Source organism: Pelobates fuscus, chromosome 2 (assembly GCF_036172605.1).
Source record: "Pelobates fuscus isolate aPelFus1 chromosome 2, aPelFus1.pri, whole genome shotgun sequence".
NCBI classification, from domain to species: domain Eukaryota; kingdom Metazoa; phylum Chordata; class Amphibia; order Anura; family Pelobatidae; genus Pelobates; species Pelobates fuscus.
Window position 1 is genome coordinate 165,076,205 of NC_086318.1, and position 19,285 is coordinate 165,095,489.

The 19,285-nt window shown below is 45.5% G+C and overlaps 1 protein-coding gene across 1 annotated transcript in view; it reads right to left on the minus strand.

Annotated features, from left to right (window-relative positions):
* Window positions 1–8,064, minus strand: part of LOC134586954 (glutathione S-transferase 3-like) — a 49,127-nt gene extending 41,063 nt beyond the window's left edge. The window contains exon 1 of the mRNA XM_063442925.1: window positions 8,046–8,064. The gene's annotated coding sequence lies outside the window, so the exon portion shown is untranslated. The remainder of the gene's footprint in view (window positions 1–8,045) is intronic.
* Window positions 8,065–19,285: the final 11,221 nt, after the last annotated feature.

Genomic DNA, 19,285 nt, shown 5'->3' on the forward strand with positions numbered 1-19,285 from the left:
TTTAGGCATTACTGTAAAGTCTATTTGTAGATCGGACATGGGGAGTCCCCCCATAAACTGGACTCCTGGTGGCTTTACTGGTCCTTGTCTTGCATTATTCTTAGCACACGTTACACATCTGCGTACAATGGCCTGAGTCAAGTTGGACAATCTTGGTATGTAGAAATGTTTCCTGAGAGATTCTTCAGTACTGTCTCTCCCAGAATGTGTCCCGTTGTGATAATTTTGGACAATTTCTACCGCTAGTGATGCTGGTATGACTATTCTTCCATCTTCTAGCTGATACCACTTGTTCTCCAAATACTTTCCCGGTTCAGTCTTTAACCACTCCTCTTCTTGAACTGTATAAACTGGAGTCCATTGGGACAGTGGAGTTGGTATAAGAGCAGCTATATGCCCCACATACTCCTGTCTTCCTGATTCAGCAGCACGCTTAGCTGCACTATCTGCCATCCGATTTCCCTTGGTTACATCACCATCTCCTCTCAGATGCGCTCGACAATGTATGATACCGACTTCTTTCGGCTCCCACACTGCTTCCAATAGTTGTAGGATTTCAGCTGCGTACTTGATTTCTTTGCCTTCTGAATTCAGTAGTCCTCTTTCTTTATACAAAGCTCCGTGGGCATGAGTGGTTAAAAACGCATACTTAGAGTCCGTATAGATATTTACTCTTAAACCTTCAGCCAATTGTAACGCTCGTGTTAGTGCTATTAATTCTGCCTTTTGTGCTGATGTTCCTTTCGCCAGTGGCCGAGCTTCTATCACCTTGTCTATTGTTGTCACTGCATATCCTGCATAGCGGATCCCTTCTTTCACATAACTACTGCCGTCGGTGTAATATTGAACATCGGGGTTCTGGATGGGAAAATCACGAAGATCTGGTCTACTTGAAAATACTTCATCCATTACTTCCAAACAATCATGTTGACTTTCAGTAGGTTGCGGCAAAAGGGTAGCTGGATTTAAGGTGTTTACAGTCTCTAAATGCACTCTTGGGTTTTCACACAACATTGCTTGATACTTGGTCATACGGCTGTTACTAAACCAATGATTTCCTTTGTAATCCAACAACGTCTGTACTGCATGTGGGACTCGTACATAAAGTTCTTGACCCAGAGTGAGTTTATCGGCTTCAGCTACTAGCAGGGCGGCTGCAGCTACGGCTCTTAGACAAGGTGGAAGTCCGCTGGCCACTGCATCCAGTTGCTTAGACATGTAGGCAACAGGTCTTTGCCATGATCCCAAGTACTGTGTCAATACTCCCACAGCCATTCTTCTTTGCTCGTGTACATATAAGTAGAATGGTCGTGTGTGATCAGGTAGACCTAATGCTGGGGCACTCATCAAAGCCTTCTTCACATCTTCAAATGCCGTTTGCTGTTCTTGGGTCCATAAGAAGGGGTCGTGCTCTGTACCTTTGATGGCTGCGTACAGAGGTTTTGCCAGTATCGCATAGCTGGGAATCCATATCCTACAGAAGCCTGCTGCCCCCAAGAATTCTCGCACTTGTCTTCTATTCTTGGGTATTGGTATTTGGCAGACAGCTTCTTTTCTCTCTGGCCCCATAATCCTTTGACCTTCAGAGATATGGAATCCCAGATACTTGACAGTTGGCAAACACAACTGAGCCTTCTTCCTGGACACCTTGTATCCTGCCTTCCAGAGAATATGTAGTAGATCGTGCGTTGCTTGCTGACATTTTTCTTTTGTAACTGCTGCTATCAACAAGTCATCTACATATTGTAACAATACACATTCTCCTGGGATAGACTCGAAATCCAGTAGATCTTGACTTAGAGCTGAACCAAATAGGGTAGGTGAATTTTTAAACCCTTGGGGCAGTCTTGTCCAAGTCATTTGGCGTTTTGAGCCCGTTACAGCGTTCTCCCATTGGAAAGCGAAAATACATTGGCTTTCTGCGGCAATTCGGAGGCAAAAGAAGGCATCTTTGAGATCTAAGACTGTGAAGTAAGTAGCCCCGCCCGGAATTAAAGCAAGCAGGTTATATGGATTGGGTACAACTGGATGTATGCTAACAACCGCATCATTGACTGCTCTTAAGTCCTGTACAGGTCGATACTCATCTGTACCGGGCTTTTGAACAGGCAGCAATGGGGTGTTCCAGGGGGAAGTACAGAATTTTAGGATACCATACCGTATGAACTTATCCAGATAGGATTGGATGTTCTTCTTAGCCTTCTGCGGAATGTGATATTGTCTTAGGCTCACTGGATAAACCCCATGTTTCAGTTCAATTTTTATTGGTGGAATATTGCGGGCCAGTCCTGGTGGGTTGTTCTCTGCCCAAACTCCTGGTATGTTAAACAATGTCTCATCACTCCTAGGGTTTTGGCTAGTCAACACTGTATAAAGTCGCCACTCTTCTTCCTTTGGTACGGATAAAGTCATAATACCTGAAGGTCCATTAAACTTTAAGGATGTTGTTCCATTTGGTAGGAACGTAATCTGCGCTTGTAATTTTGATAGCATATCACGTCCCAGCAATTGGACTGGACATTCAGGCATATAAAGGAATTGGTGTTTTACTACGTGGCCTCCCAATGTACAGAGTCGACTTTTAAGAACCGGTTTTTCAGCACTTCTTCCAGTTGCTCCTATCACAGTAATAGTCCTTCCAGATGGAGGAGCAACTAGATTAGTCACCACTGAATGTTCAGCACCAGTGTCGATCATGAACGCACTCCTTTTCCCCCCTATTGATACATCGACCATAGGCTCCGCTCGACCAAGGGGGATGGAGCCCGGTCGGTATCAATAGTCCTCCATGACAGTGTCAGCCAATCCTACAAAGTCCCTACCTTCTCTATCACGGGACCTTTGCGCTGCTGGAATATACCTGTCTTCCCTAACACTTCCTCTGTTCCCATTACTCCCTCTATAACCATTACTCCCTCCGGGGCCTCCTCTACCTCTCGCTCTACCTCTAAAGTTTCCGTAGCCTGCCCTGGGTTGGTCTCTCTCGTACTGCTCTCTTTGCGGACATTCGTTCCTCCAATGCCCTTCTTCCTTGCAATACGCGCATTGATCCCTACTCAAAGGCTCCCTACTCCATCTATTATTGCCTCTATCTGGGCCCCGTTTATCTACGCCTGCGATCGCTACCGCTAGCATATCAGCCTTTTTACGCATCTTGCGCTCTTCCTCTTTCTTACTTTCTGTATCCCTGTTCATATAGACCTTATTTGCTACCTCCATTAGTTGGGTGATGGACATACCTGCAAACCCTTCTAACTTTTGTAGCTTGCGCTTAATATCTCCGTATGCTTGGCTGACAAAGGCGGAGTTAACCATTCGGGAATTGTCTGCGTCTTCCGGATTAAAGGGGGTATACAAGCGGTATGCCTCCAATAATCGGTCATAAAAGACACTGGGCGCTTCATCGCTTTTCTGGATCACCTCAACTGTCTTCGACATGTTAATGGCTTTCTTTCCTCCGGCTTTCATGCCAGCAATTATAGCGTCTCTATAGGCTCTGAGTTGAACCATATCAGCACCATTTACGTTCCAATCGGGATCGGTGTTGGGATAGTGTGTCGCGGCCCATGCTGCTGGATTGGCTTGGTTCAAAGCACGGGCTCTATCCTCTAATGCTTTAATGGCTGCTTGATTTATTCTTGTCCTTTCCTCATTGTTAAATAAAGTCATTAGTAACTGCTGGCAATCAGCCCATGTCGGATTATGCGTCTGTACTATTGAGGTGAACAGATCAGTCATAGCTTGTGGTTTCTCAGTATACGAGGAATTATGGGTCTTCCAGTTTAAAAGATCGGTTGTGGTAAATGGGACATATACGAAGACTGGGTCAGCGTGTGCCATTTGACCTGCGGCATCGATATAAGCTGACCCGGGATTCAGACGAAGAGGCATCTGATAGTGCTTTAATTGTTGGGCACCAGTCAACTGTCGGGTTTGGATGGGGCTACGTAGAGAGGCGTCAGTCATGGGTTCCGGTCGGGGAGAGATAGGGTATGGGGATGTGGGAGGTCGGTTTTGGGAAAAGGTCGTAAATAAAACACTTCGAGCCGAGCTAGATGAAGCTTGACCGGAAGTCTGAAGTGGCGCCAAATCAGGATATTCGTTTCTAATGGGGGTGGATTCTGGTTCCGGAAGGGGAGATTTAGTACGAGGGGGGGTGGATCCTGTACTGGAGGAGGAAGCGGAAGTGGATGAGGGTAATGAGGGGAGGGGTGCAGGACTTCCTGCGTTTGCGTCACTTCTTCTTAACGGAAAGTAAGGGGGCGGCAAAGGGATCTCGGACTCAGGGGGCGTGTCCAAAATGGGCCTAACACCAGTCCTAGTGGACGAGCAAGTCCTAGCTACCATGAGGCGACACTGCTCCTCGTGGCATGTCTGGAGCCATTTTGGCGAGTCATTTACGGCCTGTCTCCAACAGTCAATATAAGGAAACTGGCCGTAAAGTTCAGGCCTACCCGATACAGCCACGTGTAAGCGCTGTACCAGAGTTGGATCCAAACTGCCACGTGGCGGCCATGCCGCAACCAAAGTAGGCCACTCCCTAGTACACAAAGTGACCAAACGTACAGGAGACATCTTTACCCCAAAATCACAAACTTTGAATCCCTTTTTAAAATTCTTAACCATACATCCTAAGGGATCCGGAATCGTTGACTGCGACGCACCCATACTTAACAATGGAACGTCGTCGACAACGAATACTATACACGCGTACTATTCAACAGTCACACCCGTTTCCTCTGGCAACAGCACCACGTGGTACGGTTACCAAGTGAAACGTACACAATAACAATAAACACTCAGGGAATTCCCGTACACACACAGCTGTTACACCAGTCACTATATAATCAATATTATGCCCTTTGGCGTAACTATACAGTCACCCACGCTATAATTCTCTATATACGAATTACCCGTCTATAACACACCCCAGTAACATCGTCTTTTACAAATAGCGGTTACAGTACGGTTAGCATAGGTCAAAGCACAAGTTAAGGTCACAATACAATTATTAGTGGTTATGGTGTTAAACATGCAATGGACGACAATGATTAGTACTTATTATATAATGTCAGTAAATATACAGGGTTATGGTACCGTGCACTATAATACAGCAACACACTATTAACACTCTCGCTAGACGGCTGAGCTCGCGCTATCTAACAAGATATACACTTTACTAAAACAATCGTTAACACATTTACAATTCCCAACTAAACTATTGGCCAGTACCTTGAATGGACTACCTAAAACTATATACACCCGTTTTGGTTAGCCACACTGCCCAATCACCACATATATAGCGAGCTAGAGAACCGAATTTACACAGGCGCCTCTTAGTCGCACTATCAAAAGTCTAGTGGGTTCCAAATTTACACGCCTTCCCACTTAGCCCAGATAGGATGAGAACTAGCGAACCGAATTTACACAGGCGCCGCTTAGTCTCCCGGTCCCTCCGACCTAGCGAACGTAATATACACCCTAGAACGCTAGTCTAGACAAGACACCGGTGTCCGGCTAGGGCTATTTACACCAGGACCCCGCCTGACTAACCAAATCAAACGGTCTGACTAAAGAGCGTTCGATCGAGCGGTGCGCCTTCGCTCCTTCCCTCCGACAGAGGGGGCAGATACACAGATTCAAAACCCCTTTGGGCCTACCGCACAATCGGTATACCCCTAGTGGGTCCTGCCGTCTAAAACAGCAGTTGTCTTACCTCCTCGTTCCTGAACCTGAGTTCACACTCATCGACGGGGACACCCCAGCACTTCTCACGTAGAGGCCGATGATCTCCTGGACAACAGACCAGTGGCGCCGAGACGAAGGGAGGTCCACGCAGAAGTTCAGGGGTGCAGCCGTAGAGAACGTGGGCAAAGATAGACCGTCTCACGCCTCTGCCTCTCAGCTACCGTTGAACGATGAGCTTCCCGGCCAATGCACCAAATGATACCGGAGAAACTGACGGAAGCCAAGCACAGAGAGATGGACACAGGTTTCTTCAGGAAGGAAGAGATTCTTTATTGGATCACCGATCGGGACTCAGAGGGACTAGCGTCACCAAAATACAGCAAAGTCTGAGTACTGAATACATAGAGTACATTCCTTATATAGCACTGTAGCTCCTCCCACAATTAACTACACCCACACATACCCTTAACCTATTTAATAAATAGAGTCTAAACTCATCCATCCGGTCTAACCACGTGGCTCATCTGATACAAAGGAGAGGGACGCGTAATTCCAGTTCTTACATTCCTGCACCTGGTCAGTACAGTGATAACAGTATCTTAGCTACGTGTAATTAACTAACTGATACTACAAACACATATACATACGCCTTGTGGCAATCTTAGCCTGCTAAACTTGTATTTTACTGGAATTACATCACAATATAGTATAAACTTATATAACTTATTTGTTATAAACAAAATACACATATAGTATAAACTTCTATAACTTATTTGTTATAAACAAAATACACAAAAATTATTTCATTTTATTTTTGTAATTACAAGTAACAAAATACACAATACACATGGGATTCAGCTGATATACGTAAAGGATAGTTAATAGCATGATATAGCATGATATAATTAAAGGACCACTATAGGCACCCAGACCATTTCAGCTCAATGACGTGGTCTGGGTGCCAGGTTCATCTAGTGTTAACCCTGCAGCTGAAAACATAGCATTTTTAGAGAAACTGCTATGTTTACACTAGGGTTAATCCAGCCTCTAGTGGATGTCGCACTGACAGCAGCTAGAAGCGCTTCCGCGCTTCTCACTGTGAAGATCACAGTGAGAAGACGCTGACGTCGATAGGAAAGCATCGAGAAATGCTTTCCTATGGACTGAGTGGATGCCCGCGCGGCTTTTGCCGCGCATGAGCATTCAGGGCTGACGTTGGAAGAGGGAGGAGAGTTCCCCAGCGCCGAGGGAGCCCGGCTGGGGGTACGATAAATGGTGAATCAGACGGTATTTTCCCTGCTTCTTTTTGGGCACCATACCCAGGGGGGAGACCCGCAAGTCCGGTAACGGGGGGTCCCGAAACGGACCAACCATCCGACCCAACGACACCTCCTTACCTAGCTTTTTCCCAACCACCTGAGGGAACTCCCAGACCGAACAAAGGTTCCGAACCAAAGGGGAAGGGGGGCAACAGCTGATAGGAATCCAAAACCCATGCTCAAACCCGTCTAGTAGGATGTCGGCCGCCCGACAAGTCCTATAACTGGAGAGCCAAGGGCGCATCGTGCTTACGACCACTGGCGTCGTCATCTTTTGACCCCACATCCCCCTTCTCGCCAACTTTACCCCGCTTGAAGCAGCAGGAGACGGGATGGGCTCTCCCGCAGGTTTCACTTGCAGTGACTGTCATTGAATTTTCCTCTGATGCCCGGCTGGTGAGAAGGAGGACCCACCCCCACCGGCCCTCCCAAGAAAGGATGAGAACCCACCCTGCCGGTGGGCCGGCGGGTCATAATGGAGAGCCAGAGGACAATATCCATCTGGTTCCACGAAATTGAGGGGCGCACCTCCAACCGCTGATGGAATTGCTTGTCATATTTCCACAATCCCAGACCGCCATAGGTACGACAAGCGTTCCAAATGGTATCCTGGTAGCAGAACAATGCGGAGCACTTCTGCTGAGCCTTTTCCCCAATGAAACTGGCCAGGATCGCAAACACGCGAATCCAATTCCCGAAAGTCTTCGGGATCTTCCAGTACCGGTATTTCTGATTTCTTTCCCGTCCTTTTCCACCAAAGGAGGAGCCTCCTCCATGGGGAGGAGGGAAAAAATCTCAACAAATTCTCCCCTCTATATTTTTTCACGAACCTTCTGTTTTGGGTGCAAGCCCAAGGGCCCCGACCAATACATACAGGCGGACCCACGCGCAACGTCAGCAACACCCGGGGGATCACCCAACAGCAAGGACCCCCCCAAGCACCCTGTTCCCACTGATCTAGAAAACCTCTAAGCCCTGACAGAAACCTCCTCAGTGAGGAACCCCCGGACTGAAAGGAAGAAACATTAGTGTACTTACCAGCCGATGCCCGAGGAACCTCCCGTGGCAAAGGAAACAAAGACGATCCAGGCAGGACATAGTTAATTTAATTTTCAGCACTGTTCAGCCTTGCAGCAGTTCCAGGTGCCACCTGCTGGACAGTCCCGGGAGCAGCAGCCAGATCATGAGAGAAGAGCAGTGGAGATGAGGTAAGCTCACACCCTGCCGAGGAGGGCAGCCGTGTTAAGTACCCAGGGGAAAGAGGGGGGACACAGGGACCAAAGACAGACACGGGGGGGGGGACAGGATGGGGGGGGGGGGAGGAAGGAGAACAGAGAGAGCACTAGAAAAGGGGGAAGAGAGAGGGAGGGGACCTAGGACCAAAGGGACAAGGGAGGGAGAGGGGACCATAGAGGGAGGGGGGGCAATAACGGATGAAAACACAGGGGGAGGGAACCTTGGGCGGAACCTGGGAAAGGAGAGGGGGACCCCCCCAACGGCAGCACAGCCATGCCCCGTGGGGCCCACTCACCACCACTGGCCCGGGTCTGGATCCGCTGGTGCGCCGACCAAGTGGCGTCCGGGAAGGCCTCCCAGATGCCTCCGGCCGTACTGGATGCGCCACCTTTCTTCTTGCGTCCGCCGTCCAAGGCTGGGGGGTGTACTGGATACCCTAGGGGGAGCTGGTCGTGTGTCAGATGGAGCTGACACGCAGGCCTGACGGCGCCTCAGTCCCGGGCTCCGGCTCCTATATTAAACTCTCATATCTCAAGTTATCTCCCTTTTAAAGGAGCCTCACTCTTTTTTCTTTTCTAGTGACATGTTCACTGCTTTTTGGCTCCTGTGGTATGGAGAAGGTTAAGGGAGATATACATTCCTGCTGCAATTGTCTCTTTTTGAAGAACAAGATAAGCAACAGCAGTTCAAGGCTAATTAAAGACCCCAGTAAACACTACTTCAGCGTACACTGGTTTGAACAAAACAGTGGAAGTGAAATATAACTTATTTCCACTTTGGGGTGACTTTGCTGTCACATGATGCCTTTTGTGTGTCAAGGTATGTGTATCTGTGTGCCACTATGTGCCAGTGTGTGTGTATCTGTGTGTCAGATTCATACATATTGGCCCATACAAACACAGATACACACACCTTGTTACACAGACACATACAAACACAGATACACACACTTTGACACACAGATACACACAGATACATACATACACACACACACACCCACACACAGATACACGACCGGTAAAAATAAAAATAAATAATTGCACAGTTTTTTTGTATGTGCCGGTGTGTGTCTGTGTGTCAAGGTGTGTGTATCTGTGTTTGTATGTGCCAGTGTGTGTGTCAATGTGTATCTGTGTGTGTATGTATCTGAAACACAGACACACACACACACTGGCACATAGTGGCACACAGATACACACACTGACACACAGATACACACACCTTTACACACAGCGTGTATGTGAATGTATCTGTGTGTCAAGGTGTGTGTATCTGTGTCAAAGTGTGTGTATCTGTGTTTGTATGTGTCTGTGTATCAAGGTGTGTATATCTGTGTTTGTATGTGCCAGTGTGTACGCATCTAACACACAGATACACACATTGACACAGATGACACAGATACACACACCTTGACACACAGTGTGTATCTGTGTGTGTATGTATCTGTGTGTCAAGGTGTGTGTATCTAAGTGCCAAAGTGTATGCATCTGTGTTTGTATGTGTTGGTGTGTGTATCTTTGTTTGTATGTGCCAGTGTGTGTATCTATGTGTCAGTGTGTATCTGTGTGTGTGTGTGTGTGTATGTATGTATCTGATGCACATCTTGACTCACAAATACACACACACTCAGATACACACAGTGACATATACACTCACTTGCACCCACAGACACGCACACTGGCACATACACACACACATACTGACATACACACACACACACACTCAGATACACACAGTGACACGTATAAAAACCTTGACACACAGATACACACACTGACACACATACTCTTTGACAGACACACATACACTCTCACTGACAAACACACATACTCTTTTACAGACACACAAACACATATACACTCTCACTGACAAGCACACATACATTCTCACTGACAAACATACACACACACACACTCACTGACATGCACAAATACACTCTTTGACAGACACACAAACACATACAAACTCCCTAACAGACACACATACAATTTATTATATTTTTAAAATGTTACTACACCCAGCCTCTCTACCTTTGGGAGTGCTGGCATGGAGTCTTTATGTCCCTGTGGTCCAGTGGGGCTGCTGAGCGGCTGGTGTGCGGTCCCTGGGGTCCAGTTGGGCTGCTGAGCGGCTGGCGTGCGGGCGATCTACCTGCTCAGCTCCCTCGCGCGCCTCTTAGTGGAGCCAGAGTGCTGTCATATTCCAGCTCCGGCATCACTGCTTTGCGTGCGAGGGAGCTGAGCAGGGGGATCACTGCCCACTGCTCCCTCACTGCTCGTGGCCATTTTGTTTTCAGAAACTTTGCGGGACCCCATTTGTGTTCTCGCGGAACCACACCAATTGTGAAACGCTGCTCTATAGGGATCAATTTATACATTATTTTATAAAACTGTTACTCCAATCTTTATACACATGTAAATAATTTCATTCTGCCTTTTCTGAAATGTACAGCAATAATAATACTTCCTTCTGCCACTGTCCATTCCTCTTTTGGATTATTTGCTCTGTTTTTCTGATGATTTTATCAATGATTATATTCACAAGATAAAAAAAAAAAGTATTGTGTCTAGGGAACTAAAAGACATTCGCAATTTTAAGATTTTTTTTTATAATATTTACACAAAAAAGGAAGAAAATGACGTTGGCTTAACTGTCACAAAAAATCGTCCACAATGACAGTGCTGGGAAATTTTTCACCGGTAAAAAAGGCATGCTCACACACCTCTTTCTTATACATTGTAAACATATTTGTGAACCGAATAAAAGAACCAAATTGGAATCGGAAAATAAAATGTCAGAAAAGGTGAAGTACGGTATATTTTGGAACAAATATGGGAATAAAATGGAATGTCAAATAGGAAAAGCGCCAGAAATAAATAGCTTAATGTTTAGCAAAACACTTAAAAAACAAAAAAACAAAAACATATTTCCCAATGTTTATTTAAAGGGACACTATAGTCCAGGTCCCTCAGGTTTTAACCCTTCACATGTAAACATAGCAGTTTCAGAGACAGCTGCTAGAGGGGCTTCTGATATGTTGGATATGAATTCGTGCAGAACGTCCATAAGAAAGCATTAAAAGAAATGCTTTCCTATGCACTGTTTGGGAGCTGACCAGGGCCAGTGCAAGGATTTATGAATACACAGGCGAAAATGTATTTTGGCGCCCCCCAAAAATTGTCTTTGTCTGTGTCTTTCTTTACCCCTCCCCCTTTGTGCATTTGCGGTAATTGCAGAGTGTGAGACAATTTCACCAAGTAAGGAAGGGACACTGTTGACACTGACAGTCTCCCAGGGGATGAGTAGAGCAGCAGTAAAAGAAGACTCACTGTCGGATATTTTGGGGGGAACCTGGCACCTACTGGGGTTAAGGAATTCCCCAAATGTTAAAACCATAAAGTGGCTTTTAACATTTGAGTGTTCCTCATATGTATATGTATTATATTAATATTTGTATACATTATAAACATAAAATATATACATATCAATATATGCTAATACTAAATATGTTAATATATTACACATATGTTAATATACTTGTTCTTATTTTTTAAACTTGATGTTTTAAAGACACATGGACACAAAAACACAATCACATTGACACTGTCACAAACGCACACGTACCAACACACACTCATCACTGACACACATTAAAGCACACAAATGGACACACTCATTGACACACACTGTGACAAACAAACACACAACCTGAGGCTGACACACACCTATCATTGACACACAGTCTGACACAAAAACACACACTCATCATTGACACACAGTCTAATACATAAACAAGCACACAATCATTGACAAACAATCTGACACACACAAACTGACACACACTCATCACTGATACACAGTCTGACACACAAGCACACACAGTCTCACACACAAACACATTGATATATATAAACACACGCTCATCATTGACATATAGTCTGACACACAAACACACACTCACTGACTGACTGAATAAGGGGCCTACCTGTTCAGGTGGAAAAGGGATGGCTAAACACCATTGTCTTGGATGAATTCTGCCCTAACCGCCTGGTATACCTGACCAATTATGGCGTATTGACAGGGCATATAGGGCCTTAAGAGCAAGAAGATGGTGAGCAGCCAAGAGACGTGAAAGTGTGCTTTCACTTTTTTACAACTAAAGAAGCCTTCATAAACCTCTATAGGACCACTGTATTGAACTACAAACCAAACACTACAGAAGAGGTGAATGTGAAAACATAATCTGATATTCTACAAAACCATCACATAAAATTTGCATGGGGATTCACCTTTAACATCCTGACTTTCCATAATGGCAAAACTGTCACTTTTCTACTAAAGATTGACTTGTGCCTACTTAACCTTAACCACTGGAGGGATTTCAATTATCATCGGATGATTTACCTACACTTACACATCTTCCCATGGAATGGAGAAAAGCCAGGGATTAGTCCAAGAGCTAAATTTACAACAGGGAACTGTGCAAACTCTGATACATTGTTAATGCAGCCTAAGAAAGTTTATTGTATAAACTAATAATAATTTTATTTTGTATTCACCTCCCTGGGCCACCGTTTTTTAATGACCCCTTTTGGTATTGTCCTGACAGATTTCATGTAGGTCCAGAGACTTGAAAATGGTCCCCTCCGGCACAAAGAACATAACATAAAAAGCTACCCTAAGCCTCCTGATAAAACCAAACAATGATCTCCTTTTCTTGTTTATTGTGAAATATGTGCATTTTTTTTTAGCAATACCCATTGTTTCAACAATCCATGTTTGGAGATGGATGGAGGGTCAATGAAAGTGTACCCCCCACTTCCCCCTGGCATTTGAGATGTCCAGGTGTTCCAATGAATACCCCTTTAATCCAACCGTTTATTATATAATAATCTGTATGCCCATATTTTTCTTTATTCTTCTTTTACTTTTTGTACAGAGAGAAATTTCCTTCCCTATTCTCTATCCCCACCCCATGGCGCTGTGGAGTTCCAATAAGAGCCAGAGGTTCTAGTATATCTTGGACTCTGATTTTTTTAGAATGATGAAAAGATTAGAAGTGGATATAGCTCTACTTCAAGAAATGTGTAACTAAACAGCTAAACAACTAAACTAAAGCTCACTGATCATATATTTATTGGCTTATACTTTTGGATCTTACCGAAAACAAAACAAAGTGGTCATATTTTTTCATAATAGATGTTCATTACAAATTTATCAGGTTATCAATGATGAAGAGGAAAAATATATTCTTATAAGGGGTATATTGGGATCCAGAAAAATGTATATTTTAAACTTTCTGGAAGGATTTATCTTCCCTTCTAATATTCCCTTCTATGGGACATGGCTACCCGCAGTCACACGAAAGGACCAGATAAGATAATTCTAAATAATTTTATAAATAAACATTCTTTGATTAACAATGCATCTTATTATTATTATTATATTATTTATAGAGCGCCGTCAAATTCCGCAGCGCTTTACAATGGGTGGACGAACAGACATGTAGTTGTAACCAGACAAGTTGGACACACAGGAACAGAGGGGTTGAGGGCCCTGCTCAATGAGCTTACATGCTAGAGGGAGTGGGGTAAAATGACACAAAAGGTAAGGATAGTATTAGACTAGTGACAGTTGCAGAAGAGGAATCAGTTGGGAGCTATTAAGAGTTTAATTGATACGCTTTTATGAAGAAGTGGGTTTTTAATGATTTTTTGAAGGAGTGGAGACTGGGTGAGCATCTAACGGAGGAGGGAAGCGAGTTCCACAGGAATGGTGCAGCCCTCGAGAAATCTTGAAGGCGAGCATCAGAGGTGGGAGTAAAGACAGAAGATAGACGTAAGTCTTCAGCAGATCGTAAGGGCCTAGACAGGACATACTTGTGTATAAGGGAGGATAGATAGTGTGGTGGAATCTCGGTAAAAATAAATTTAGTAGGCCGAGATTACCACGTGGCATGTGTATGTGCATATGCTGACGTATCGATCAGTTGGTTGCACGAGGCAAGATACGATCAGTAGTGTACGGAGCATGTGCAAGAATACAGGATGTAGTATTCCCCTCCTCCATTGTGCTGGACAAGCCATGCGGTCAAGCAGGAAGTTAATTCTTATTTGTATTGATTGGTCAAGAGAATGTGCGGGTGGAGCTTAAATATGGGAGGAGTTATGTGCCTATATAAGGAACCTGCACTATTGTCCGGGGCTCAGAACTTGCTGTATTTTGGTGACATTAGTCCCTCTGAGTCCCGATCGGTGATCCAATAAAGAATCTCTTCCTTCCTGAAGAAACCTGTGTCCATCTCTCTGTGCTTGGCTTCCGTCAGTTTCTCCGGTATCATTTGGTGCATTGGCCGGGAAGCTCATCGTTCAACGGTAGCTGAGAGGCAGAGGCGTGAGACGGTCTATCTTTGCCCACGTTCTGTACGGCTGCACCCCTGAACTTCTGCGTGGACTTCCCTTCGTCTCGGCGCCACTGGTCTGTTGTCCAGGAGATCATCGGCCTCTACGTAAGAAGTGCTGGGGTGTCCCCGTCGATGAGTGTGAACTCAGGTTCAGGAACGAGGAGGTAAGACAACTGCTGTTTTAGACGGCAGACCCACTAGGGGTATACCGATTGTGCGGTAGGCCCATAAGGGGTTTGAATTGTGTATGGAATCTGCCCCCTCTGTCGGAGGGAAGGAGCGAAGGCGCACCGCTCAATCGAACGCTCTTTAGTAAGACCGTTTGATTTGGTTAGTCAGGCGGGGTTCTGGTGTAAATAGCCCTAGCCGGACACCGGTGTCTTGTCTAGACTAGCGTTCTAGGGTGTATATTTTGTTCGCTAGGTCGGAGGGACCGGGAGACTAAGCGGCGTCTGTGTAAATTCGGTTCGCTAGCTCTCAACCTATCTTGGCTAAGTGGGAAGGCGTGTAAATTTGGAACCCACTAGATTTTTGATAGTAATCGACTAAGAGGCGTCTGTGTAAATTCGGTCCTCTAGCTCGCTATATGTGGTGCTTGGGCAGTGTGGCTAACCAAAACGGATGTAGATAGTTTTAGGTAGTCCATTCAAGGTACTGGCCAATAGTTTAGTTGGGAATTGTAAATGTGTTAAAGATTGTTAGTAAAGTGTATATCTTGTTAGATAGCGCGAGCTCAGCCGTCTAGCGAGAGTGTTAATAGTGTGTTGCTGTATCATAGTGCACGGTACCATAACCCTGTATATTTACTGACACTGTATATAAGTACTAATCATTGTCGTCCATTGCATGTTTAACACCATAACCACTAATAATTGTATTGTGACCTTAAATTGTGCTTTGACCTATGCTAACCGTACTGTAACCGCTATTTGTAAAAGACGATGTTACTGGGGTGTGTTATAGACGGGTAATTCATATATAGAGAATTATAGCGTGGGTGACTGTATAGTTTCGCCAAAGGGCATAATATTGATTATCTAGTGACTGGTGTAACAGCTGTGTGTGTACGGGAATTCCCTGAGTGTTTATTGTGTTATTGTGTACGTTTCACTTGGTAACCGTACCACGTGGTGCTGTTGCCAGAGGAAACGGGTGTGACTGTTGAATAGTACGCGTGCATAGTATTCGTTGTCAACAACGTTCCATTGATAAGTATGGGCGCGTCGGAGTCAACGATTCCGGATCCCTTAGGTTGTATGGTAAAGAATTTTAAAAAGGGATTCAAAACATGTGATTTTGGGGTTAAAATGTCTCCTGTACGTTTCACTTTGTGCACTAGGGAGTGGCCTACTTTGGTTGCGGCATGGCCGCCACGTGGTAGTTTGGATCCAACCCTGATACAGCGTGTACACGTGGCTGTGTCAGGTAGGCCTGAACTTTACGGACAGTTTCCATATATTGATTGTTGGAGACAGGCCGTAAACGACTCGCCAAAATGGATTCAGATATGCCACGAGGAGCAGTGTCGCCTCATGGTTGCCAGGACTTGTTGGTCCACTAGGACTGTGGTTAGGCCCATTTTGGACACGCCCCCTGAGTCCGAGATCCCTTTGCCGCCCCCTTACTTCCCTTTAAGAGGAAATGACGCGAATGCAGGAAGTTCTATACCCCTCCCCTCATTACCCTCATCCACTTCCGCTTCCTCCTCCAGTACAGAATCCACCCCCCCTCGTATTAAACCTCCCCTTCCGGAACCAGAACCAACCCCCGTTAGATCTAAATATCCTGATTTGGCGCCACTTCAAACTTCCGGTCAAGCTTCTTCTAGCTCGGCTGGGAGTATTCTATTTACCAACTTTTCCCAAAATCAAGCTCCCACATCCTCATGCCCTATTTCCCCCCGACTGGAACCCATAACTGACGCCCCTCCACGTAGCCCCATACTAACCCGACAACTGACCGGTACCCAACAACTTAGACATTATCAGATGCCTCTTCGTCTGAATCCCGGGTCAGCCTATATCGATGCCGCAGGTCAAATGGCACATGCTGACCCAGTCTTCGTATATGTCCCGTTCACGACTACCGATCTCTTGAATTGGAAGACCCACAATTCCTCGTACACTGAGAAACCACAAGCTATGACCGATCTGTTCACCTCGATAGTTCAGACACATAACCCGACATGGGCTGATTGCCAGCAGTTATTAATGACATTGTTCAATAATGAGGAAAGGACAAGGATTAATCAAGCGGCCATTAAAGCGCTAGAGGATAGAGCCCGTGCTTTGAATCAAGCCAATCCGGCAGCATGGGCCGCAACACATTATCCTAACACCGATCCCGACTGGAATGTAAATGGCGCAGATATGGTTCAACTCAGAGCCTATAGAGACGCTATAATTGCTGGCATGAAAGCCGGAGGGAAGAAAGCTATTAACATGTCGAAGACAGTTGAGGTGATTCAGAAAAGTGATGAAGCGCCCAGTGTCTTTTATGACCGATTATTGGAGGCATACCGCTTGTATACCCCCTTTAATCCGGAAGACGCAGATAATTCCCGAATGGTGAACTCCGCCTTTGTCAGCCAAGCTTACGGAGATATTAAGCGCAAGCTACAGAAGTTAGAAGGGTTTGCAGGTATGTCTATCACCCAACTAATGGAGGTAGCGAATAAAGTATATATGAACAGGGAAACAGAGACTAAGAAAGAGGAAGAGCGCAAGATGCGTAGAAAGGCAGATATGCTAGCGGTAGCGATCGCAGGCGTAGATAGACGGGGCCCAGATAGAGGCAATAGTAAGTGGAATGAGGAACCTCTGAGTAGAAATCAGTGCGCATATTGTAGGGAAGAAGGGCATTGGAGAAATGAGTGTCCGCGAAGAGAACAGTATGAGAGAGAGAGACCTAGGACAGGTTATGGAAACTTTAGAGGCAGAGCGAGAGGTAGAGGAGGCCCCGGAGGGAGCAATGGTAATAGAGGGAGTAATGGGAACAGAGGAAGTGTAAGGGAAGATAGGTACTATCCAGCAGCGCAAAGGTCCCGCGATAGAGAAGGTAGGGACTTTGTAGGATTGGCTGACACGGTCATGGAGGACTATTGATACCGACCGGGCTCCATCCCCCTTGGTCGAGCGGAGCCTATGGTCGATGTATCAATAGGGGGAAAAAGGAGTGCGTTCATGATCGACACTGGTGCTGAACATTCGGTGGTGACTGACCTAGTTGCTCCTCCATCTGGAAGAACTATTACTGTAATAGGAGCAACTGGAAGAAGTGCTGCAAAACCGGTTCTTAAAAGTCGACTCTGTACATTGGGAGGCCACGTAGTAAAACATCAATTCCTTTATATGCCTGAATGTCCAGTCCAATTGCTGGGACGTGATATGCTATCTAAGTTACAAGCGCAGATTACGTTCCTACCAAATGGAACAACATCCTTAAAGTTTAATGGACCTTCAGGTATTATGACATTATCCGTACCAAAGGAAGAAGAGTGGCGACTTTATACAGCGTTGACTAGCCAAAACCCTAGGAGTGATGAGTCCTTATTCAACATACCAGGAGTTTGGGCAGAGAACAACCCACCAGGACTGGCCCGCAATATTCCACCTATTAAAATCGAACAAAAACTTGGGGTTTATCCAGTGAGCCTAAGACAATATCACATCCCGCAGAAGGCTAAGAAGAACATCCAATCTTATCTGGATAAGTTCATACGGTATGGTATCCTAAAATTCTGTACTTCCCCCTGGAACACCCCATTGCTGCCTGTTCAAAAGCCCGGTACAGATGAGTATCGACCTGTGCAGGACTTGAGAGCAGTCAATGATGCGGTTGTTAGTATACATCCAGTTGTGCCCAATCCATATAACCTGCTTGCTTTAATTCCGGGCGTGGCTACTTATTTTACAGTCTTAGACCTCAAAGATGCCTTCTTTTGCCTCCGAATTGCTGCAGAAAGTCAATGTATCTTCGCTTTCCAATGGGAAAACGCTGTAACGGGCTCAAAACGCCAAATGACCTGGACAAGACTGCCCCAAGGGTTTAAAAATTCACCTACCCTATTTGGTTCAGCTCTAAGTCAAGATTTCGAGTCCATCCCAGGAGAGTGTGTATTGTTACAATATGTAGATGACTTGTTGATAGCAGCAGTTACAAAGGAAATATGTCAGCAAGCAACGCACGATCTACTACACATTCTCTGGAAGGCAGGATACAAGGTGTCTAGAAAGAAGGCTCAGTTGTGTTTGCCAACTGTCAAATATCTGGGATTCCATATCTCTGAAGGTCAAAGAATTATGGGGCCAGAGAGAAAAGAAGCTGTGTGCCAAATACCGATACCCAAGAATAGAAGACAAGTGCGAGAATTCTTGGGGGCAGCAGGCTTCTGTAGGATATGGATTCCCAAACCTCTGTATGCAGCTATCAAAGGTACAGAGCACGACCCCTTCTTATGGACTCAAGAACAGCAAACGGCATTTGAAGATGTGAAGAAGGCTTTGATGAGTGCCCCAGCATTAGGTCTACCTGATCACACACGACCATTCTACCTGTATGTACACGAACAAAGAAGAATGGCTGTGGGAGTATTGACACAGTACTTGGGATCATGGCAAAGACCTGTCGCCTACATGTC